Genomic DNA, 26,015 nt, shown 5'->3' on the forward strand with positions numbered 1-26,015 from the left:
ATATGCAGGTGAAAGAGAATGTGATTGAATGAGAAAAGAACAGTTTATGTAGGGAACGGAAGGATTGTAATAAATATCCGGACGAGTAGATAAACGATCGAAAATCAGAAAATAGAAAACTGCAACAATAGATTCTAAATGATAACCGTGTAAATTAATAATATTATTGTGCTCGTTCTACAGGAATATATCCATAGTAGATGTACAAAGAAATAAAAGAAAAAAAAAAAACTTTTGCGTTTGAGGACATTTTTGCACTCTTTTATAAGTTTTGTAAAAAAAAAAATTATAAAAGTGTAAAATGTTCTCACTAACAAAAAATAAAAAAGCGCTAAATAAATACCTATTCGTAACATTATATAATACACTTATTTATATATATATATATAAATAAATTATATATATATAATAATAAATTATATATATAATAATATGTCATAATTTAAATACACTTACCAAATAGTATACTCCAAATGGCATAACTACCACAGCTACTAACAAATCGGCCACAGCTAGACTCACTATAAAATAATTCGTTGCAGTCTGCAAACTTCTCTCCCTAGCCACACTCATTATAACTAAAACATTTCCGAATAACGTTAATAAGGGGAACACTAACAACGAAAGTGCCCAAAAGTTATAATTATGCACATCACTAGCACAAGTTCCATTTTCTGAAGTACAGTTCCAGAACGTTCCGTTTAGAGTCATATCGAATCCGTACATCTCACTGATTGAATCGTTAAAGTTCCACGACATCCTGAGGTTTATCGACTCACTTTCGTTGACTTTTTCATTTATAAATGGCCGATTTAGGAAAGTGGCATTAGGATCAGGTGGTCGAAGCTGGAACGCTGTTATTTTGGTGACGTTATGGCAGTCGTCGGCGCACATTGTTTTCGGTAGATCCATTCTAATTTCGCGCGCTTTGAAATCTTCTGTGTCCCCATTCATTATTCAAATTTAGTCTCTGAGCATACGGTTTACTTGATTAGATGGAGGTATAGAGTGACGTTTCTGCGCCACAACGCGGTGCTTTTGTGATATTCGCCTCCATGCTGTCGGCTGCCGCTCATTATTTTCATTCACCATTCTGAAACAGAATTAATTAGCCTTTATCAACAATTTGACTTCATTTCAAGAGATGATGACGACCTCTATGGCATAGTGGTTAGTACATTGCTTTACGTAAACGAGGTTTTGGGTTCGATTCCCTTCGGATTAATTTAGGAAACGAACTTTTCAAAACCTTTCGCGTTATGGCCAACATTGATTCAAAGTCTTAATATGTATTAAATTATACTATATTTATTTTATACTCTACTATTTACTACTCCAAAAGGGTTTACGTATTTATTTATCATCACCATCATCATATCAGCCTTATCCTGTCTACTGCTGAACATAAGCTTCGGCTTTGGGGGGTTTTGCCAGTAGTTGCCACGCTTGGCTGATGGATTGGCAACCGCAGTTAGGCTTTCGTGATGTTTTAAGAGAGATGCTGCTGCCCAACTCACGTTCTCCCTTAGTCGCCTTTTACGACACCCTCGAAAAAAGGAAGGGGTGGCCTATTCTATGCCACACGGCTAATATATATTTGGTTTTTATTTTAAACTAAGTTCTGAAATGTTCATATTAATTACATTTAATTAAGTTTAAAAGTCGACAAAGTTCTTCTGTTCCATTTTGTAATTATTTCGAATGTGGACGTTCTGAGTTCCATTGCCTTGTTTCTCATAACACAGGGTACTCTAATTTGCGGACTGGGAAATTAGTGTGATTAGGTTGCATTTATTATTATACAAGTGTAATCATTACAATTTCTCCCTTGGCCAATTTTATTATACTTAAAAAAAATCTATTGTCTGTTCGAAATATTCGCGCCCAATTTGTTCAATTGATTAAATAGTATGCACGCTGGAATAATCATGTTTATTAATAGAAAGTATTGAACAAATCCAACAACGCGGTATCCGCATCAGAACCGCGGATAATGGAGCAAAATCCAATTATTGCGGATCCATAATGGTTTGTGTTGGCCGCGACGGCTCATCAATCTGATAGCTGTCCTATTTGATTTCGGCACTGACATGAAAAATGTATTCGACTAGTGCTTAAGGATAAGTAGATCACAATTCTTAACCGAAGAATAGAGTTTGATTTATAACAATCAATAAAATATTAAAAAAAGAAGCTATTTGAATATTACTAGAGGGAGACTTTGTACAAAAGTCTTCAGATTGGGTACACTGTCCCACTAGTGTAATTGTTGTGATGCATCTGCACTAACGTGACTGTGTTTGGCAACATAGTTTATACCATGATGCTCATGGTGCTATCCATGTTTATAGGTGACAATTACAAATTTCAGGGGAAAAGGGATTGTTAGTAATAGAGTCTAATAGTCCCATAACTAGTAATATACTCTATCAGGTCCTGGAACCCATCGTGGTTAATTCTTGTCGAATTCGTTACGATAGGCTAACTGAATTGTACTCATATTCACCTATCATCTCTCACTGGTGCCCGCCACTGTATTTCGGTATCGCAGGTGGGATTACCATTCAATTTTCATTTATTAAAAAACCAAATCGTCGATAAAAGTGCCGGATTAAATAATTTGTTTTTAAAATGCTTAGAATGTTAAAAAATCTAATAGCCTATCTGATAAAAAGTAGTAACCGATGCCTATAGACATGTTGATATTACGATCTCGTATATATCACCAAAGTGATGATAATACGCGGTGATTCATCATATCAGCTTTAAACTGTTCAGTACTGAACATAAGAGCATGGGGTGTTTTGCCAGTAGTATACGCGGTGATATGCGGTTGGTAAATTGTAGTGCGTTGTAATATGAGAACCTCGAAACTTTTGCAGACTGCGGCACGGGACCGTGTGTCAAGCATGTTACAGTTGCAAGTTATGATAATAAAATATATTATTGTAGTCACCTTTATTAAATAACCAAATCCCTCGATCCTTAAAGTTATAAATGCCATGTCATGTACGAGAGAAAATATGTAGTTATTTTATAAAAGTTTGGTACAATTATGGGTCAGTTGTCACAAGGGAAACCAATTCTTGTGCTGAAAGCTTACCATGAAATATTTTCTGAAATTTCGGGTCCAAACAAAACACAAATGTGATGTTATGATTGCATAACATACACCGTTTAAAAATATTAATAATGTTAAAATATCGTTCCTTTGGATTTTTATGGTAGGATTTATGACGAATGAAATGTTATGCTCTATTTACTGGGCCGATTTTGATATAAACAAAAACACGAAATTGAGTCTAAAAATTCGAAATTTTATTTTATGGTAGACCTCCAGCTCCCTAGATAAAACGAATCTGTTAATAATTGTTATTACATGGAACAGCAAAATGCCTAACGTTGCTTTCTCGTTTTACTCGCATGTGAAAGCGATAATGAATTTATCCACAGATTCACTTGTCTAGAGCAGTAGCTTCATTAGATATACAATTCATAATTCGGTATTAATGACAGAATAAAAATAATAATATGCCGAATTATTACATTTTATCGTAACGCTCCAGAATCATTTTACGGTATATCCAAAAAAGTACTTTGCATAATTTTTTTTTATTAAGTAAGTTTTAAAGAGCTTAATTACACTATGGGCTAAATTATAATTCTCTTTTCATAAAATTTTCAAAAGTATTTACATAAAAATTGGTGGAAGTTCGATATGGACAAATGAATTTTTGTAACATCAGGTAAATTGTATAATTTATTTATGTTAATTTTTTTTCAATAGATGGTTTTTTTAATGGGTGATAATGAAATGGTAAACCCCACCTGCGCTATCAGGATACGCTGGTAGAGCACCAGTGAGAGATAATAGATGACGATGAAAGCAAAACAGTTAGCCCATCGTGCTGATTTCTGCTAGAATTAACCACGATGGTTTCCAGGGGTAACCGCGTGGAAGTCGACCTGATAGGGTGTATTGCTAGCAATGGGTCAGTTGGACCCCATTACTAACAATTCCTTTCCCCCTTCTACAGATGGTTAGCATCCTCTATTTCATCTTTGTGTATGGCGGATGTATTTTGGCTTAAAACAACAATTCAGTGTGCCAAACATGTCTTCTTGTAATTTGGATAAGAGCCATAAACTCTCGGACCAATTCAATTTATCTTGAAATTATTTTTTCATTGATACTAGTAGTACGGATGTGATGCACAGGGACGAAAATAATGTAGTAAAAAAAGAATTATGTATAAATTGAATGTGGGTAGCTATAAAGATAGCGAAAGCCCTAAAAAGAAATGGGTGCACTGTGTGAAAGATAACATAGCGAGAATTCATTTAATTCGCAATTTTGCTCAGCAATACGTAATTACAACTGCACTGTAGGCTGCGTGAAATTAGGAAATGCTATAATAACAAATTATCATATTACATTATATATATTATTATTAAGTTGTAGCATTTCAGCTGCCCGCTAACTACATGCTTTCCAACTGTATTGGGTTGAGTGGAAGAGATCTCTGTCAGAGATAAGTCCACCCTTGTTCACAACATTTGTAAATGCATTATATTACATGTAATTTACAAGTGCAATAAAGAATAATAACAATATATATTCACACACTATATATGCACGATTGCCTGTATACAAAAGCTTTAAATTACTCAGCGAGATATGGAGAGAGGTATGATTGAAGTTTCTGACAGAATCCGAAATGAGAATATTCGGAAAAGAACAAAAGTCATTGATATAGTCCGAAGGATAAGCAAGCTGAAGACGTAAGGGGAAGAAAGGTTCTTTAGTAGCGACTCTGTATGAGTAAACGCAGTGTAGGTCGACCACCCACTAGATGCAGTGACGACCTCAATTTTTTAATAACACTGAGGTGGTAAACAAACAAATGCATTGCAGGAAGTCAGTGGATGCAGATGGCTGAGGACCGTTCCCCGTGGCAGTTTATGAGGGAGGCCTGAGTCCAGCAGTGGACAGATAATGGCAGAGATGAGAATGATTATCTATTCAACGTTTCGAATGATAGCCATAAATATTTCTTAGATCTATATCGTATAAATCTTTTTATTTTTTAATAATGGTATCAATATCATTATATTTTTGTAGTGTTGTGAAAATTATTAAAAATTCTTGTGAGTAAATATATACATACATACAAGTTCAACAATATATCATCATTTTTTTTTTTTTTTTTTCTTTTTCTAGTCTGCTAATTGGCAATCTGTTTTATAGAACAATATATCCGGATGTCAGGTTTAAATTTTGTCAATAAATGATCTCCTCAGCTCTCAGTCTCTGCCTGTAAATCTTTCTACCAGTCCTTGGATACTGTGTCTTTTTAATCGAGAGAAACTCATCATAATCATCATTTTTGCAATATATCCAGTCTCTCATTCATATTAAGCCAGAAAGTATGATCTTGCGTCATTTGTACCCAGCAACACCATACAATACTCTTGAGATCCTCACTCTAGCTCACAATATATTTTATATCACAGTTTATGTTATCGTAAAGATATGCGCCTTCTAAAAAAGTAAAAAAAGGATCTTGGTAAGTATAAACTTTTGGAGCCAAGATATAAATGTAAAAAATTGAAAGGGTTTTGACCACTTCGTCTGAATAATTTAAACGAGTTTCGAAGGTAAGTATATAATAAAATTCGTAAGGTATGTTTAGCTGTTGAATAGTCATTCGATCGAGGTGTTCTGTTAATAATTTAAGATCTTAATCCGAAAAAAAAACGGTCTTTGGTTTTGACCAAATTAGTATGGGCACAGATAACATAACATAATACTATATTAGTTGAGTGGCACCAGTTTGAGAATTAATCCTGTCTATTAAAAAACGATTTATCAAAGTTAGTTGAAAATACAATTCATCGAAACTATTCAGGGAAGGTCTGGTACATTTTTATGTTAAACTACTATCCCGGTAAGGGGTCTAGCGTGAGGATAGACAGAAATAACAGATAGATAGCAATTTTTTTATAATTTTATCTAATAACTTGAAATTGCTTATAAGCTAGCAGTTCAAATAATGGAAAGTGGTAAGTGTCTAGAAAAATACAGTACTATAGACATTACAAAATACACACTAATATCTTATACATTGTCAATTCAATATAATCGAAATTCTGAGATAAAAGTGTTAAGTAGAGATAACACTGAACGTTTTATTCGTTCTGCACTCGAGATGTAGCTAATGTTAAAACACTCGACACGTAATTGTGCGGCTTTGGCAGAACATTCGAAGACAGGGACCTTCATCTAAATTGTACGTAAACAGTGACATAAACTAATTTAGCCCTTTTGCGCCTATCTCACTAATTGAATCACGTTGTTGACTAAGATAAAATGAAAATTCTTGATAAGCCTCAGCGGTTCTTTTCGCGTTGAAATCTGAATTTATATTTTGTAATACAAATTGCTTATTTAACTTTTTATGCCGCTCCAGTAGGATACATTTAAGTTTTATATTGCCCTTCTGACGATAATTAAAGTTATAACTTCCAGGGAAACCTTTTTTCTTCGGTCTCAATCGCAACAAAGTTTTTTTTTATTATAATTTTAAAGGGTAAAAGAATTTTTTACCTGTAATAATTATCAAAATAAAAGAACAACTACTATTTTAATTTGTGGCTCTATGGTTCAGTTAATATGTTATTTATGATTCCGGCCTTTTAGTCTGTTATGATAATCTCGCTCAAATATTTTGATTAGTAGTTTTGTGAGCTTTAGCCACTCAATATGTGTATGTTAATAATAAATGTGGTCCCATACAAATATCTTGCTGATGGAGAAAACGTGCGTGTACTTATTCGAGTATAGGTGTGGTCATTGACATACAAGTTTAGTTTAGTTATAGTATACATGAAACTAAACAACTTTTGTTAAAAAGAATTTAAAAATTTCAAAATAGTTTTAAACATTTTACAAAACGACTGTGATTACGTGATCAATTTAGCATGAAACATTCTGATTTTTTAACAGATTTTGACTTGTGGTAATTTGTTAAATTTTATAAATTTATTGGATTTTGACTTATTAAATAATAATTAATATTATAGAAATAATTTATATCTTTAGAAATTAATAAATAAGAAGTGCGGGAATTTTCTAATTATTTGATAAAACTAAGATTAAAATATAAAGCAATACATGTTTATTTTACAATATTATATATACAGCTATATTAACTGTATTTACATAAATAAAACAAAGAAAGAACACTTCGACCTATATGTACAATATAATTCGGGAAGAACAACAAATTATGTAACGGTCTGTTTATAAAATGAACATAGTTCCGGGCAAAACTATATGTTTCCATATCATTTATTTCTACACCAGTCCGGTCTGATTTTATTACAATTTTATGTTAAATAAACTCATATATTTACTTTAAACAGTCTCCTCCACTATTACCTTAAACAGTCAATATGTATTCCAAACAAGGGGTATTGCAAAATTTGTTAGGTCCTAATTCCGAGATAAATGTTTCCGAAGTAAATTTAACACAAAAGAAAATCACTAAGTACGTGTGTGTGTTTTTCAGAATTAATAATAATAAATAATAATAATATTTCCTTTTATCTGTAATTTTTTAAATGTTATCATCATCATCATATCAGCTGTTAATCGTCCACTGCTGAACATAGGCCTTCCTCATAAGGGGGTTTTGTCAGTAGTTACCACACTTGGCAGGCGGGTTGGCAACCGCAGTTAGCCTTAGTCGATGTTTTAAGAAGGAGGCTGCTCCTCGATCGTTAAGTTTCATAAGTCTCTCTTACGATACCCACGGGAAAGGAAGGAGTCATCCATTCTATGCCGGGCCTACACGGTGATTTTAAATATTATAATATTTTTTAATATATATATATATATATATATATATATATTTTATTCGACTACTCACTATAAGTAGGTATACATTATATTTCTTTATTATTCAATCAATGATTTTAATAACGTTTAGTTTGTGTTTGCCTACTCATTAATTATCTAGAAGAAAAATTATATTTGGTATAGTCTAGACTATACCTAATATAAATTTTCTTTAACTACATGCGGTAGCTTTTGGCTCACTGTTGCTATATATATTTAGTTATTAAGTTATTACAACTGCAAGCTTTTCTTAGGACAAATAAATAAATAAAAATATCTATCCTTTTTTTTATACGCGAAGCAAATATTTAATGTATTTGGTCCATTGTTTTAGATATTTAAACGTATGAATAAATATAGACTGTAACAACTTAATGGAAATGTAACAATCAAATAATTGACCCGAACATAAGACGGTCTACTGACATCCAATTTGTAAGTAGTACAAATCAATAATCTATTAATTGATTAAATGTTTTCATTTGTTTTTTTTTTCATTATTTCATTGTGGAGTGTTTTTGAGATAATTTCAACAAAACTTAGTTACTTAAGTAAGTTTTCTTTATGTAACTTAGAATGGCAGACAAGCTGATGGTCCACCTGATGGAAAGTGGTAACCGTCGCCTATAGACGTGAGCAGTACCATGGGCATAACAGAGTATACTGCTTCGCCCATGATACCCCCATGCGTTGCTATTCCTGAGGACTCAGGTGTTATTATTCTGTACACTTTAAATTCACATATCCCACTCTTCAAACCGAAACATAGCTATGCAAACACAACTGCCTCACGGTAGAAACGCGAATGGGACAGTGGTGCCCAAGGAAACTACAAAAATCTCTTGTAAAAAGTTTTATTGAAACAGATTATACTATAGTATAGTACATACGAGTACACTCATTAATAATTTAGTATATTTCCAACGCGTAAATAATACTCAATAATTAAGATACAAAAGTGCCACATAATTTCTTCCTATTTATGATCGTATTACAACCTATTTCCGTTGAGTGTTATTGATCAGAGAATATAATTATATCTTTCACTCTTGTATAAATTTATGAAACTGTTATTATAGTCACTAACAATGGTTGTAACCTTATTCTGAATTGGGCCAGTAAAATCTGTCGTCACGAGCAGTCTTTACCCCATTTAAAGTATGAAATCATAAGATTTTATTATTAAAACTTATGTTTTATTTTTTTTAATAGGAATTTTATGAACTTACTATGTTTGTCTTTTCTGACAATTGTCTCGACTTCATCTTCTTCAGAGGGTTTTTTGCGTTACAGCGCCTCGTTTATATTACGTACTGTAGTTCTCAATGCCCGTAAGATATCGGTACGGGCAGGATTGGCAAAGGAGATATTTTAAATTAATTTAAAATCTTTGTTATTCATATATATGTACGTATGATCGTAAGTATGAAGTTAAATGATTTTTGAGATGGTTATGAAGTTTTTTTTTAAGTTATTATAGCAAGTAATGAATTGGTCATATAACAAAATATGGAAATTTCATTATCTCTAAATGAGTATATTGACATGAAAAAATCTCAAACCCAGATGTTTTATATTAGGAGAAGGAGCATTACTTAAAACAACTTATTTTGAAATTACACTGATAATTCTAGTTTAAAGGAGTATTTTATGTACTATATAAAGGTAGCTCTGTAATGAAAGTATCGGTGTAAACATGAAGAATCTCTAGGGTATAAAAAACATACCGGTCAGGTGCGAATTGAACGTGATCGGGATATATTTACTGACCGGGATAAAAATAGTCTATGCCCTTTTCCATCCCATATAATACGTGTATACCAAATTTCATAGTGATTGTTTAAGCTTTAAAGGTGTCAAAAAGTACAAAAAAAAAAAATCAAACTCACATTCAAATTTATAATATTAGTAAGGATTTAAAATCATTAATTGAGTTTGAAATTTGACAGGTAGATAATGGAAACGGACAATCTCATGAAATACGCTCTTTTAATGATTAAACCGGAAAATTTCCAATAATGTCTATCGACTAACGTATTTGAACGTGTTATTTTTTAATCTAAACGTGAGTGTTGAATGAATGAATTAATTAGTATATTTTATTTGCATTATACAATTTTCGAATAAAAGACTAATTGTTGTACAAGTAGGTAGTACAAGTAGGTGTAGATATAAAATATTATATTTTATAATTATGAAATGAAATGCTTAGAAACATTGAGGAAAATAATTTTAAATACCTATATACGAGTATAATATTAATCTATAACTATTTTAGATCAACTTAATTGATTTAAAAGACCGCGAAATGTTTGTATCAGGATGATTGTTATTGGATTGCAAAAGAGTGGATGAAATATTTGGATATTGCAAATATTAATTTTTCAAATTTCGCAATTTAGCAAATATTTTTTTAATCGTCAAGATTTAAAATTACTCCACTTTATAGTAAATACAATCTTCAATATCCCATTTGATTGATCTCTATATCTTCAATAAGATTTCAGATTTTGTGATCGAGATGAGCGTCTAAGATTTCATAGAAATTGACTTTTCAAAGTATGAAACAAGCGCTACAAGTACAAGAGATGAGAATTTAGATTACATCATTTACACATAGTACCTTTACAAATAATTGAAATATCGTCTTTAATATTCACTTTTTGTGATAATCATCAAGCCAAATCTTTTATTGATCAGAGACGATTATCTCGATCAAAAAATGTAATTTTTTATTGAAGATACACAGGGACTGATAGGATTGAAGGATTTATCTATTTAGTATAAAGGGTAAGTTTTCTGCAAATTTTGATCTGATAGTTATAAAGATTTAAGCTGTTTATAATAATAAGAAATACGGCGACAAAAGCGTATTGTGCAATCGTAGTTCGTATCAGAATTTACAAATGTCGTATGTAAGCTGACGAAGCTCTTTATAACCAAAACAATTATGTAAAATTCGTCAAGTTTACACAGGTTAAGCCACGGGCGACAGCTAGTGAGCTGTAATTTATTACACATAAATAATTTTAAGCATCAATCAAGAGCACACGACAGCTGCCCTTACAGGGAAATGACAAATTACTGCTCTATCTAATTCCGGATTTTTATAATGTTAATTTGTAATATTTGCGCCACATCGTGTCAGTTTTATTATTTGATATTAATATTTAATTTATTAATACATGACTTTGTTTATTTGTATTAATTTGGATGGTTTTTTTATGAGTAATATGAATGTATTTAAAAAATAAAGAATTAAGTACATGTACATGTACATGTACATATGTTTATTTACTTGTCCTATCCATAGCCGTGTGGTTCCGGCATAGAAGTGGCGACTGAGGGAATTTAATGGTCGAGGAGAGGGTAGCAGCGTTCCTCTTAAAACATCACCAAATGCTAACCCGTCTGCCAAATGTGGCGACTACTAGCAAAACCCCTCTTATGGGGACGCCTATATTCAGCGGTGTACAATTAACGGCTGATATTATGATTTGATCATTTGTCTAGTATTTCTGTTACAGTATAATCTCTGCTTAATTAGAAATATCTCTATGTCCAGTGATATTTATTTAATTGTATTTAAATGTGTAAATTTTTACAACGTGTGTCTTTTAATACATGTATTTTTCTTAATGTTAATGTTGACGTGACGTCCCTGGTGTTACAGGAATTCACAGGCTCCGTTTATCATTAGATGGTGCGTATGCGCTTATTTACTACCACAGTAGTATAAAAAAGTGTTTTTTTTCTACCATTTGTAAAGATTGTTATAATCGTTTTTATTTTGTTAAACATTGTTTTTTGTATAATATTTTTTTTATATAAGTACATATAATCATTAACGTTATAATTGACATCCTCCATCCACAATTATTACATTGATATTATGTATGTATAGACATTCGTTGGCATATGTACGAAACAAATATGCAAACATTTCCAAATCCCAGTTGATTTATTTCTCTTGTGAACTTTTCGTTTCTTATTATGCTGGGTCAATTGAATGTGCAACATGTATACAGCAAAAAGGGGAAAGAGAATCATATTATAATTGTATATGTATCGAAATGAGATTAAGTCTTCAAAGGGCGAGTCGCTTTCGCTGCGTAAGTAAATTGTATGCAAATAGAAGGTTAATTCCCTATAATATACGTAGGCAAAACGTTACACCGGGAATAATCCAGTGTAACGATTCAGTATTCCATTAAAATTATTTTTTTAAGGTAGGTAACGACGAATGAATAAAATTTTAGGTGGAAATTTGAAAATAGTAAGGAGTTTTACTCGATTTGAATATCTACTGCCAATAAACAAACAGTCCATCTGTTAGATAGTTGCTTAGACTATAAAGTATTTCGTTTATTTTATGGGTGAAAATGGAATGGCAACCTCGCCCGCGCTAACGGGATACGCCGGTAGAGCACCAGTGAAGGGTGATAGATGAGAATGAAAACAGGCCAGTTAGCCCATCATGATGAATTCATCAGGAATTAACCATGATAGTTTCCAGGGAGAACCGCGACGTGGTCAAGCTGGTTGGATATATTGCTAGCAATGGGATTCTTAGTCTCCATTACTAATAATCCCATTCTCCCAAAGTATTTAGTTTGGTCATCTAAAAGTAAGAAAGTGTTAGAGAGAAACAGAAAAGTGGGACATTAACATTAACCTACACAATATAAGCTCCAAGCTGATTTGTCAAGATTATGAACAAAATAAATTCTTATTATTTTTAAATTTTGAAGTATAATTAATTTTATGTGAATGCAGTTGGTTAGAGTTAATTGTACTGTTTCTAAAAAAAGCATATTTCTACGTAATTATGCTTTAAATTATTATATTATTATTATTATTTATATTTAGCCCTGTTACAGTACTGCTGAACATAGATCTCCCCCCATAAGACTTCTTACGACACGCACAGGAAAGGAAGGGGTGCCCTATTCTATGCTGGGACTATAAGGCATAGAATCCGAATTAATGCGAGTAACATCGTTAGATACACTTAGTAAGTAATAAAATCAAAACATCATAGGAGTTGTAATTATAATTTAAATGACATAACATTGAATCATAAATTTATTTTTCGCTTTTTTTATAAAATGTAAACATTTGCGTGCCTACGTCGCTTAAGCCAATTAAACTGGTGCCACAATAGTACTGTGGCTTTTATTAAAAAAATTAAGACTGTTTAATGTAAATAAACTCGTTTTATTTTATTTCATTTTATTAATAATATAAATTTATAATATTAGTAAGAGGTAAAGTTGAATATCTGCATCTTTCTATTATGAAGGCGAATGAGCTTCCATTGTGCACGAAGGTCGCGCAAATAAAATAGATTACCGACGGAACGGTCCGAGTAATGTTAAATAGGAGTCAGCGAAACGACATTTTATTGACTTATGGAACGTTTGATTGATCCTCGAAACGCTGTTAGACACATCAAAAATGTAAATATTTTTGATGCGTCTAAGAGCATTTCGAGGATTTTAACCAAAAATGTTGCTAAAAATATTTACCTTTAAATTTTTTTTTCATATCAATCATAATTAACATAATTTAAACGTTTAAACGTTGGACATATTTAAGTCGTCAAAATATTTCCACCTTAGAAATTGTAGTAGGCAGGTACTTATATTTCTGAAAGGTTACTTCTGTGATGTAACGAATTATTTAAATAACCAACTTCAAAAAGAAGGAGGTTTCGTAATTCGTTTTTTTTGGTCTTAGAATTTTTTTTTATCTGAAATAATATACTCATATGCGTCATATAAATGTTATCAAAATCGGTTCATTAGTTTAGTGCATGGGGGTATCATGGGCGAAACAGTATATGTATATCTAAACAGTTTATCTATTATGTTAATGGTACTGCTCATGTCTATAGGCGACGGTTACCACTTTCCATCAGGTGGGCCATCAGCTTATTTGTCATTCTAAGTTGCATAAAAAAATCTGAGCTATTATATTATTAAAAATTTATAATGCTAATATGCAATAGTATCTTTGGTTATTTTATTGGTCGTCTTGAAAATATAAACTTCCCATGATTTGCAAAGTCGTGTTCCATAAGGCGACAAAAATAAAATCAACACTGCTGTATCAGTAATGCAGTTGAGCTGAGTTTAGAAAAAATGAAACAATTATTTCACTTTTGATTTATTTCTAATTTTTATTTAAATATGTGGTTAATAATGGTTAATAATGGAATAATTAATAATTAATACTCACCTACTAACATTCTAAAAATCATATGTAAAACGATTTTATCAACAAAATATGAAAACCTCTTTGAATTCATTCCTTCAATAGTTTTCTTGAATCACTAATTAAGTAGGTACTATAATATGCGTGTATTACTGAATATCACGGTTTCAGACAATGTACATATTATTAAATATATAACTTGTAAGATTGTTTAAATTATTTCTTAACACTATATAAAAAAAAAAACAAACTTTTTCTTTTGTACACAATGCACTATAAAACATAGTTGCCAGTACAAATAAACCGAATCAGAGGCGTCAAGCTTGACCACGTCTAGTAATGTCTTGAATGGAATTGAATTAGTGTCGCAGGACCCTCAGTTAATGGATGTTACGTATAGAAATTGATACGTTCAGAGAAAAAAGTTTTACTACGTTTCATGATATTTTTTTATTTATAAATGTACATTTTTTAATTTTTTGTTATGGGTTATTGACAATATTAGAGTGTTTTAATATTCTCAATATCCAGGGCTACGTAATCCTTACAGTTTATCATATAAATCTGTTTATCTCGTCGCATCACAATTTTTGTAGTTACATTTATATTTAATGTGGTTATTATTAAATAATGATCCAGAATAGAAAAAAATCGAGAAATACCATTTTATTTATGGCATAAACTTAACGCAATTTTATTGTTCAATTATTATTTATGATAGTATTACCTAATTACACATGACGTATATTAAATAAAATTTAAATCATTTATATCATTGAAATACATGTGTAAGTATAATAACTTCAGAGACTATTATTTATTTAAATTTTAATATTTAGATGTTTCTATCTATCTATCCATTTAAGAGCTGCGCTCTTGTCGGTGGAGCTCTTGCCACTCACTACGATTTTAGTCTCTTCACCTCTTGATACGACACGACACCAACTCCTTCCTTGAATATGTAACTATGTCTCGGTCTCCCTCTCCCTCTTCTTCCTTCTATCTTACCTTCTATTATAATGTTCATAAGTTCGTCGTGTCGTATCAAGTGTCCTAACATTTCTTCCCTTCTGTCCTCAATAGTTTTAGATGTTTATTTAGCTAAAATTGCACTTTAAAATATTATAATTATTACGTAAATTAAAACATAATATCTAAATATAATATGTTAATTGGTTCACTAATACGAGTATTAAAAAAACACAACCGATACGTTTCGATTCTGCCAATAGAATGACGTAGCTGGCTAACTCAATGTGCTTACGGGTGAAAGATAAAGTGCATCTACCTTCATAAATATACGAAAATATCACATGATTATTACAAATTATTGTATTTTTATTTTCTTGAACGGAGTAATTAATCTGTACATCATAGTATTATGATATTGTTTGTGATACAGCTGTTATTTTATATAAACCGTAGTTATATTAATCAAAATACAATTTTTATTGGCACTTATAAAATATTTGGTTATTTTATAAGAGCCAAAAAAGTTATATTTAAGCTAATTAACAATAAGAAGTATGTTTTTATGAATACATAAATATATTATAATATTATACGTTTTATTGACTTCTATCCTCGACTGTACACAACAATTGCGGTGCACAGACAGCCAGTCATGAATAATTGAAGCGTCTGTTGTCGGAATGCTATATGTTCTTGAGTGTGAGTTATGTATTCATCATAGGATTATAAATGATGAACCTAATCTTAAGGCGATAACCTAAAAAAACACTATTACAGTCAGTTTTAGAACTTAATGAAAAGGGTAATAAGTATTTTATTTTTTAAAAATATGTCATAAATATACTTTCTAAATGAAATCTAATTGTTTATTCGTAATAAATAAACTCAAAAACTAAATAATAAATTACATAATTCTTCCATTTACATAAAGCTACATTATTAGTGAATAACATAGGATGTATATTAAAAAAAAATAATAGATTTTTAAGTAAGGAAAGTATCAAAAAATTACCTATTTAAGCTGTTATAAAATACTAATTTTTAGTTTCTTAAAGTCTCGTCTTAAATTCAGGAGCTCGACTTTTAATATAAAATTGAAACATTTAATAATTTAATCGACTTGTGATTTTAATTTTTATACCACAAAGGTAGGAAATATACTTTCAGCCAGGAATATCCGACCTTGAAGAAACCTTAATACGCCTTTTTTGAAGATCTTTTTGATTTGCACCACTATTGGATGTTAGAAGACTGCTTTAGAACTGACTCAATTACTTGTTTATTTACATTTTCATTAAATTCTACCGGAACAAACGATACTACTCTTTTTATTCTCCAGGATGCGTAGTAAGAGGTGATTAAGAAAACAAACCACAATACAAAATGTAAGAGAATGAAGGAAAAGTCGTCAAACAGACCTCTTATCCACAGCTATGGATACAGGCATAGAAGATTCATGTTCAGCAGTGAGATAATGCTATTGTATAGTATATTTTTTTATGTCTCAGCAATGATTAATTTATAAATTTTTAACCCACTACCTCGTTCTTGTGATTAACTGGGATAAGAAATAGTTCTTTTCTTTTCCTTATTCCAAATACTACGTATATATTACATTTATTAACTATTGGTTGAGATTTTAGAATACCATCAACAAACAAACAAACACTTTCACATTTGTAATAATATTAGTGAGCATGTATTAAAATAACGTAGCTGTGGAGACATAATTTTATGTAGGCATTGTACTCGTATATAGCGGCGCTAAGGTCATGAATAATTGAAGTTTGCCTGAAATTGTACGTGTTGAATGAATATACGTTTCTTTTAGACGCTCGTTGTATACAAGTGTAATGAATAATTCAATATAATTGTATATTTTTTTGTCTGTGTACGAATTTTTATCCATGCAAATTCTGAGTTGGTTGTTAATTAGTTATACTAGGAGTATTTATTTGTTATAGTCTAAGTCCAGCTGTTGTAAATTAATGCATATTGTCTTCATAAAAACATTCAACGGACTCACCCATTTGGCGATCTTTCCGCAGAAAGGAATGTTTGTTTTTTTTTAAATAATAGGAACTCATGAATATTATAACGGAAGTTGGTACTTGTCGTAATTATTATAATTGAATATTATAAATTAACTACTATATATTTATCAAGTATCATTATAGTTCATTAAAAGTGATCGAAAATAAAGGAGAAAACAATTTTGAAGTTTCTGAAGCGAAAAATCTGAAATAATTATAGTTTGTAAAGATGTATGTAAATATTATATAATAAAACGATACCGTTTCTAACTAGCGCCGTCAAAATAAACTTAGTTATGGGCCAAAATAAAAATTACAAATTGTGGTATCAATAATAGTAACTATTAGTTGCCTAATTTGGATGAAAAATGCAATAAGTAGTTTTATATTACATTAATATATTTATGTACGGAACCCATGGCGTAGGAGTTCAACTCGCACCTGACCAGTTTTTATTTTTAGGATATTCGTGAAAAAATCAGAGAGAATTTTTAGATTAAATATTCCGTATTTAAGTTGAAAATTTTAATCATGACGTTTCATTTACAATTTAATTAAGATCCAGTCGGAATTATAATCTTTTGAGAGACTTAATGAGAACTCGTGGATATTTCGCTAAAGTCCTTCTCGATCAATTTCAGACTTAATTTTTTCCTAAAGTGTATACTAATAAAAGCTTTCCGATAATATAAGAGTTTTTCAAATCTAATCATTCTAATGAAAATGACTGACTGATCAACGTTGTAAAAAATTTAAAATTCAAATTTACAAATCTTATACCTTATTCAAATATTATTAAAAAAAAAAATCCAATAAATATTTTGAATTTAAGTAACTCAAATAGAGACTTGTGTAAAAGTGAGTAGTAAGTTGGTAGTAAGTAATCATCATCATATCAGCCTTTAACCGTCCATTGCTGAACATAAGCTTCCCCCTTGGAGGGTTTTGCCAGTAGTTGCCAAGCTTGGCTGGCGGATTGGCAATCGCAGTTAGGCTTTGCAGATGTTTTAAGACTGCGCTGCTGCCTTTCCCTCGCCCTCTCTAGTCACCCCTTACGATACCCAGGAGAAAGGAAGGAGTGGCCTATTTTATGCCGGGGCCACATGGAACATTCATAACATTAATTTGTAGAAATATTAAATTTAAAATATTTAAACTTGAAACTCGGAGTCGTTTTATATGCCTACGTATTGAGTATCAACGGAATAAATTATTATTAAAATTGTATTAAAATGCATGCCAGTTCGAAGCTTGTTATCAAAAGAGACAGGCATGCAAGAAATTAGTCTGTTCTGGTCCGATATGATCCGGTGTCGAGCCAGGCTTTATTGCTGTATTCGGACAAAATGGAATGCAATTGTACTATGGTAGTGAACTTTTGCGTACTCGTATTCTCTTTAGATATATAAAAGTAAGTTAATTTTTATGGGAATGTACCTATTTTTATTTTTGTTACTCGTCTGCTGTAGACTAGTAACAAAAATAAGCAAAAAAGAAGTTTGTGCTTTCGTATTTATATGTTGCCTGATAACTTTTAAATTACTCTTTTTTTATAACACTGAGGTGGCAAACAAGCATACGGCCCACCTGATGGTAAGCGGTTACCGTAGCCTATGAACGCCTGCAATATCAGAGGTATTAGGCGCGTGTTGCCGACCCTGAAGAAACCTCTTTACCCCCCTTTTGGAGAAGCCCATGCTGTAGTCTCTTGGGAAAACCTTGGGAAAAGCTCATTCCATAACCTGAGTGTTCTTGGGAGAAAACATCTCTGAAACCGCGTTGTACGCGACCATTTAGGCTGTAAGGTATGAGGGTGAACTCCCTGTCGATGGCGAGCCGTACAATTAATTCTTTAACTAATTAATTAAAATTAATAATCTATCTAATCATAATAATTAATTAATCTAATAATTTAACAAATTGGGTATCATTAAAATTGTTTTGATTGTCCGCTAGTTATAAAACTATGTGACGTCACATTAACTTAAATATGGCGCCCTTTAGAGGATATAAAGTAATAAATTAAAATGTTTAAATGTGGTGTTGTTTAGCATATGAAAGATATTAATTAGCCTATTTCACATATAAGCGTATTGTTTCGTTTAGGCAATGTATGTATGTATAGTACATATATATATATATATATATATATATATATATATATATATATATATATATATATATATATATATATATATATTTAAAATATCTGACACAGAATAAAAGAGTTAACTAAATTAAGTTTAAAAACAAAGGGTATCCGTGGTCTGTATGACATCATTATAATTTTGTCTTCATTTTATAAATGAGGTCACAAGAAGAAATCTAGTATACATATTATGAAGGATGTTCTAACACTGTAATTTGCCACAAACGCCGATTACTTTGACTGGCCATGCGAGAGTTTATAATTAATTAACTACAGCGTTTTCACGATGTTTACACTATCTCCCTGCCTATCTTTACACTAGATCTGTTATGGGTCAAACAAAGAGAACCGCGTGTCAAAGGCTTTATGAACATCTTTTGTTTCATCTATTTTCATAACTGTTAGGTGACCTTGACCTTCACCTTTAGGAGCATGAGGACGTAGTATTTCTTGTTGTCCCATTGATAGGAGTACGATGACATGCCTTTATTCGTTTTTTTTTTATGCTTCAGTTAGTATAGGAGAACCCGTCGGTTTCAGAGAGTCTTGACTTGTTCCTCGGTAAGTATTGTTAGGTAGCACGGATTGCTTGATTATATTAAATAATAGTCTGTAACATCATCATAACAGCTGTTAACTGTACACTATTGAACAACGATGTCACCCATAAGGGAGGTTTTGCCAGTAGTTGCCACGTTTGGCAAACAGATTTGTAGCTGCAGTTAGGCTTTTGGTGATAATTTTTTCTATTGCCCATCCCTCGATCTTTAAGTTCCCTTAGTCGCCTCTTACGACACCTACGGGTAAGGAAGAGGTAGCCCATTCTATGCCGGGACCGCACGGTATATATATATAAGTTTTGTTACTTTTTTCTTTGAGTTTCTTTTGAAATAGCTTGTACCAATGCCACACTTTGCGTCTTGTCATTTTTAAACAGATGTTTTCTCTTAGACTGACTTGCTTTAGCCTATTATATTACGTTTGCAGTTTGTTTGTTGTTTCATATTTATATCTGTTACTTTTTTTTATATACGACTTAGAATGGCAAACAAGCTGACGGCCCACCTGATGGAAAGTGGTAACCGTCGCCTATAGACATGAGCAGTACCATGGACATAATATATTATGTATACTGTATACATATAATGTATACTGTTTCGCCCATGAACCCCCATGCGTTGCCATTCCTGAGGACTCAGGTGTTATTTCTGTACCCTGTAAATTCACGCCATTTTAAGTCCCTTCAAACCGAAACACAGCCATGCAAACACAACTGCTTCATGGTTGAAACACGAATGTTATTATGTGTAGGTATATTTCTTAACTTCCATTCTTTCACGTATCTAAATCGTCATTTAGTCTTTTTTTTCATGCAGGTTTTGAAAATTTTTCAAATAATATAACAAAAGAAAGGAAAATATTCACAACCTAATATTTTAACGAAAACATAAGACCGGCGGTAGAACACCGAAACGTAAAACGAAGAATTAACCTTTTTAGTCTTAACTAAGCTCTTAATCTAATCTAACCAATTTTAAGTCGCTAACTAAACAACCGACGAAAATTTAAATTACTCCAAAGAATTGAATAAACTTAAATTAGATTGGTGAAGGTGAATGCTGTATTAACTGGGAAAACTATTTGTTGTAAATATTTATTTTATTTGCATTATTACTTCAGGTTTGTGTGTTTTTTTTATTATTATAATTTAATTTATACATGCTTATGCAAGAGTAGTGGAAATAGTCAGCCAAATATTACCATATAAATACTCTTATCATAGTATTCCTATAAACTTTATATTTAATATTTTTAAACGGTATGTATTATGTAATTTTGTGTTTATTTCGGTTTCGAAATTTCGGAAAACATTTCATGGTAGGCCCTCAGGTTTCAGTAGGCCTTCAGGGTCGGTAATGTAAGCGTAATGACCTTGGTATTGCAAGCGTTCAGAGGCTACAGTAACTGCTTACCATCAGGTAGGCCATATTTACCATTAGGTAGGCTGTAATGGATAATATATTGTAATATAATTAAAAACCGCTTGGTTTAATTTATACATGCGAATATAATATTTATCGACTCATACCACCGTATATCGTACTTAGTAACAATCAGTTTTTTGCCGTGCAAACAAAAACGATAAATGAAAATGAAAATGCTTCGATCGCCACAAAATTGATGTGGGACCAACATGGGAGTAAATCCTATTGGTTTCGAAAAGAATTATTGAAATAAATTCTCAACAAGCAACGTAATCTCGTAATATAAACACAAAAAGGTACAGACGAATTTTTACGTCTCTTTTTTTATGATAGTCGTTTTTAAATTGCATCGTTCTATAATCCCCTTTTAGAATTTCCTATAGTATATAGAATTACATTATCTATACCATTGTGTATGGTGGTGTGCCTTTCTATCTTGACCTATTTATATCGATATTGGAAAAGTCATCGGAGTGGAAAAATTGAGATACTCGGATTTCAGTAATTCTATTAAACTGCTATTGATCCAACTCTATTTGCCTATAGATTTATTTCTCTTTGTTATCGGCCATCTTTATTGCGGTGGGTTGTTAGAATCTTATCAAAGAGAATTCACGGTCGTCCGGGTGAACTGAGACTTATTTACGTACAAACGATAAGTTCTTTCTTTTTTCATTTTTAACTGACTTCAAAAAGAAGAAGGGTTTAAATTTAGTAGTATCTTTTTATATTTTTGGTACTTCATAACGCTGTAGGTTTGTAAACCGATTTAGAATATTTTTTTATTTGAAAGAATACACTTTCAGTTTGATTCTAAAGACATTTTATCGAAATTTGTCAGTAATTTAATTTTATAATCAATATAACTGATTTTGCCATAACTGTAGTCGGTTTTTTTACTGGACACAATCTCTTGTTATTTGTAATGGAAAATACACTCAAAAAAGTGTTTTTATCTTCATCTTCATCATCATCATTTATAGTAGCCGTTAATTGTTCACTGCTGCAGATAAGCCTCCTCTGTGGTGAGTTTTGCTAGTAGTTGCCACGCTTGGCAGACGAGTTGGAAACTGCAGTTAGGCTTTGGTGATGTTTTTAGAGGGATCCTGCTTCTCATCCTTAGACCATTTAATTAAATCTTTTAGTTGCCTTTCACGACACCTACGGGAAAGGAAGTCACAATTGGAATTGCCCATGCTACGCCAAACTACACGGCATTCTTTCTTATTACGGGATATTAAAAACGTGAGTAAAGTCGACTAAAATAATTATAAAGCTAATCGCTTAAAACAGTTCATTGATTGTAAAAATGTCATAGTCGATGTATTTAACGTTCCGTTAGGTTAATAAAGGATCAAGATGCTTATTTGTAATTTATTGCTAAATAAAATCATGTTTAGAGCTACCAAAGTTTTTAGAAATATTTTGCTTCAAAATTTTTTAGAAATAACTGTATCTTCAATCGTCTCTAAATTAATGTAAAACCAACAGAGTATATAGTATAGTATATACTCTAGTGACGAAAAATAAATATCAAAATTGGTTTTAAACTGGCGATTAGTGACATAATAAACAAGTAAAAACGAAAACAAATTGAGAACTTTTTTTGGAAGTTTCTTAAAAACTGAATTGTACATAAGTAATATTGTTTTTTTTTATATAGTGAAATCCGAGATACATACATTTCGTAGTTTCTCAAAGTGGCGTGTCCGATCTATTTTGTACATGATTCTCGAATGCAACGAGTTAGCGTGGAAATACGAATGTCTTTATTTCTAGGAAAATGTAGCAAACATTTTCTTTAATTTATAGTATTTCTAAACATAAAACTTTTAAACTCTGGACAGTATTACTTTATTTCATAGGATATATTTGTGCCAATTAGCAAGTTTCAAAATTTTAAATAATTAATTTACGAAAATTAAAATAGCCAGTCTCTGGATGTATATTTTTTAAAATAACATTCTATGACCAAAGAACAAACCGTTTTATTCTTTTCTTTTATTACATTCATTTTAATAAGCGTGAATATGATGTTAATTAAAGTAGTGGCATAAAGTGGAAACGAGCATATTTTATATTAATAAAATAAATGAAATAATAAATTAGGTACTTACTTTTTTATGTAATTCATTACAGAATACAAGCTGATGGCTCTTCTGATGGAAAGAGGTACCCGTCGCCTACAGACGTGAACGGTATAAATACAAATACAATATGTGTATATATATATGTATATATATATTAGCGACCCCAGCTTCGCGTGGGTGCAATATTTGTTTGCGTAACTTTTAAACACATATAGTATGGCTAGTGTGTGCATTAATGCAGTACTTTGACAAAGCTTTTCATTTTAAAATCTTAGAGAATATAAAAAATATTTTACTTTTAACATAACAATATCTCAGCCAAAAAATGTTTTGGCTGAGATATTGTTATTAAATTAAATTAAATTTAGATATATGATGTCGCGAACTTTTTTGTCAAGCTAAATCTAAATATACTGAATATTTTTGCTATAGATTTTATTCCTTTATTTCAAACCGCTCAGGCAGCGAGCGCACGTCTTATTATATACTTTAAATACATTTATTGTAATTAAATATTTAAAATATTACCAAAATAAAAAGTCTATAATATTCAGGAATAATATACTTATCAAACAGAGAAAAAAAAATTAAAATCGGATCAGTAACACTGGAGATTATTTTGAACATTCAAACTCACAAACTTTATTTGTCTCTAATATTAGAGGGAAGTAAAGTTTGTAATTTTTATGCATATAATTATCTATATGTTCTAGTAATAGGTACAAATTTAACATGTCTGGCATTATATATTATAAATAGTTAATCACTTTATTTTATTTTTTTAAATTTGATTATTATACTTATATGTACTTAACTTATAATTATTTTCCTTAATGTTTTATTCTGTTAATTTTCTTAATTATACAATACCTACTTTACAACAATTAGTCCATTATCCTAATGTTGTCTTGAAAAGATTGCTCTTAGTAATAAGACCGTCTTACTGTTCTTATACAATAGTATCGTTATATTTATTAATTGTCTTGTTTATTTTCTATATTGTATAATACAAATAAAATATACTCATTCATTCATTCTTTCATTTGTTAGTATAGACTAATTTCACCAATTAATTGACGTGTCATGATATATGAACTTAACACGTATATCCAGTGATTCAGTATTCTATTAAGAGAACAGCTGGTGTTCTCTGTATTTTTTTTTGTTACCGTAAAAGAACACGAATGTGCCATCATCCATCAATCTTTGCTTGTAACGGCTAATGTGCGGAATTAGTAGGGATCCCTCGGGGTCTCTCCAAACATGGAGCAAGATTAATATAGAATGAAGAGTGTTCCGAGTCGCTTGGATTACATAAATATATTCACGACTATAATCTCAAATGAGGCTGTCAGAGGTATTTGTTGTTAAATAGTTTTTACACATGATTTCATTCGCAAGACTGGTTTATTTTTATTGAATAGAATAAAAGTAGACTATGTGTACAATATTAATCCATATTACTATGTATACTAAGAAATAGGTGAGATTGAATACAATTATTTTTAATTTAATGTTTTTTAAATATTTACAGTTGTTCAATTTTCTCATATTTGTTCCAATATCAATAGTATTTAATAGTGTCCTTGTTTATTCTAAACATTACGTGTACTTTTTTTTTTATACTACTTAGAATGGCAAAAAAGCTGACGGCCCACCTGATGGAAAGTGGTAACAGTCACCTATAGACATGAGTAGTACAATGGACATAACAGAGTATACTGTTTCGCCCATGATAACCCCCCATGCATTGCCATTCCTGAGGACTCAGGTGTTATTCCTCTGTACCCTGTAAATTCACGCCAATACTTATACCAAACTTTAAAACGATTGGTCGAGCTATTAAGGAACGAACAAACTTATTTTCATATTTACGTATACCATAATATTAGCAAGGAGTAATTAATCCAATAATATGGACTTGATCATTACATCGACGGTTTAATTTAATGTAGGATAATGGAGTGGTAACCCCGCCTGCTCTATCGATATACGTTGGCGTGGCACCAGTGAGCGATAATAGGTGAGGATGAAAGCAGGTTAATTAGCTCATGGTAATAAATACACCTGGAATTTAGCACGACGGTTTCCAGGGGAACCACTCTGAGGTGGACCTGACAGGCTATATTGCTAGCAATGGGACTGGTACTCCGCACTACTAACACTTCCTTCTTCCCCACTGACAGTTTACCTCTTTATAAAAACACTATACCATATATAGTAACTAGGATTGTAAATTTTATGTGTTGACCTTTCGTATTAGTGGTGTAAAGGGAATAGAAGCTTACCAAATTGTACTTCAGTAGTGACATTATATTATTGTTATATTCAGTGGAAACGTTCCTTGTGGCTATTATGTTCTGAATGTTGAAGATACTCGTTAGCAGTGAATGCTATTTTATACGGTTTGTTGCTTCGTGTTTATTATGAATATTTATTATTGTTGTATAAGTTCTTAAAAACAATATATATATATATATATATATATATTTTTTTTTTTTTAATCTTGTCATTTTAGTAAATTATTTTAAAAATATTTTTGACCGATTAAAAAAGTGAAGGTTCTCCGTTCGACTGCATTTTTTTTATCAAAAAGATTTATTATCGTATTTGTTTCATATTAATTTTGTTAAGATTAAAATTGGCTTTTATGAGTCAAACAAAGTCTAA

At 31.2% G+C, this 26,015-nt stretch overlaps 1 long non-coding RNA gene across 1 annotated transcript in view; it reads right to left on the reverse strand.

Annotated features, from left to right (window-relative positions):
• Window positions 1-462: 462 nt before the first annotated feature.
• Window positions 463-26,015, reverse strand: part of LOC128201533 (uncharacterized) — a 136,219-nt gene continuing 110,666 nt past the window's right edge. Inside the window, exon 4 of the long non-coding RNA XR_008253274.1 lies at window positions 463-1,093. This is a non-coding gene — a long non-coding RNA (uncharacterized LOC128201533). The remainder of the gene's footprint in view (window positions 1,094-26,015) is intronic.

Source organism: Galleria mellonella, unplaced genomic scaffold (assembly GCF_026898425.1).
Source record: "Galleria mellonella isolate WM207_F2 unplaced genomic scaffold, CSIRO_AGI_GalMel_v1 utg5382, whole genome shotgun sequence".
NCBI lineage: Eukaryota > Metazoa > Arthropoda > Insecta > Lepidoptera > Pyralidae > Galleria > Galleria mellonella.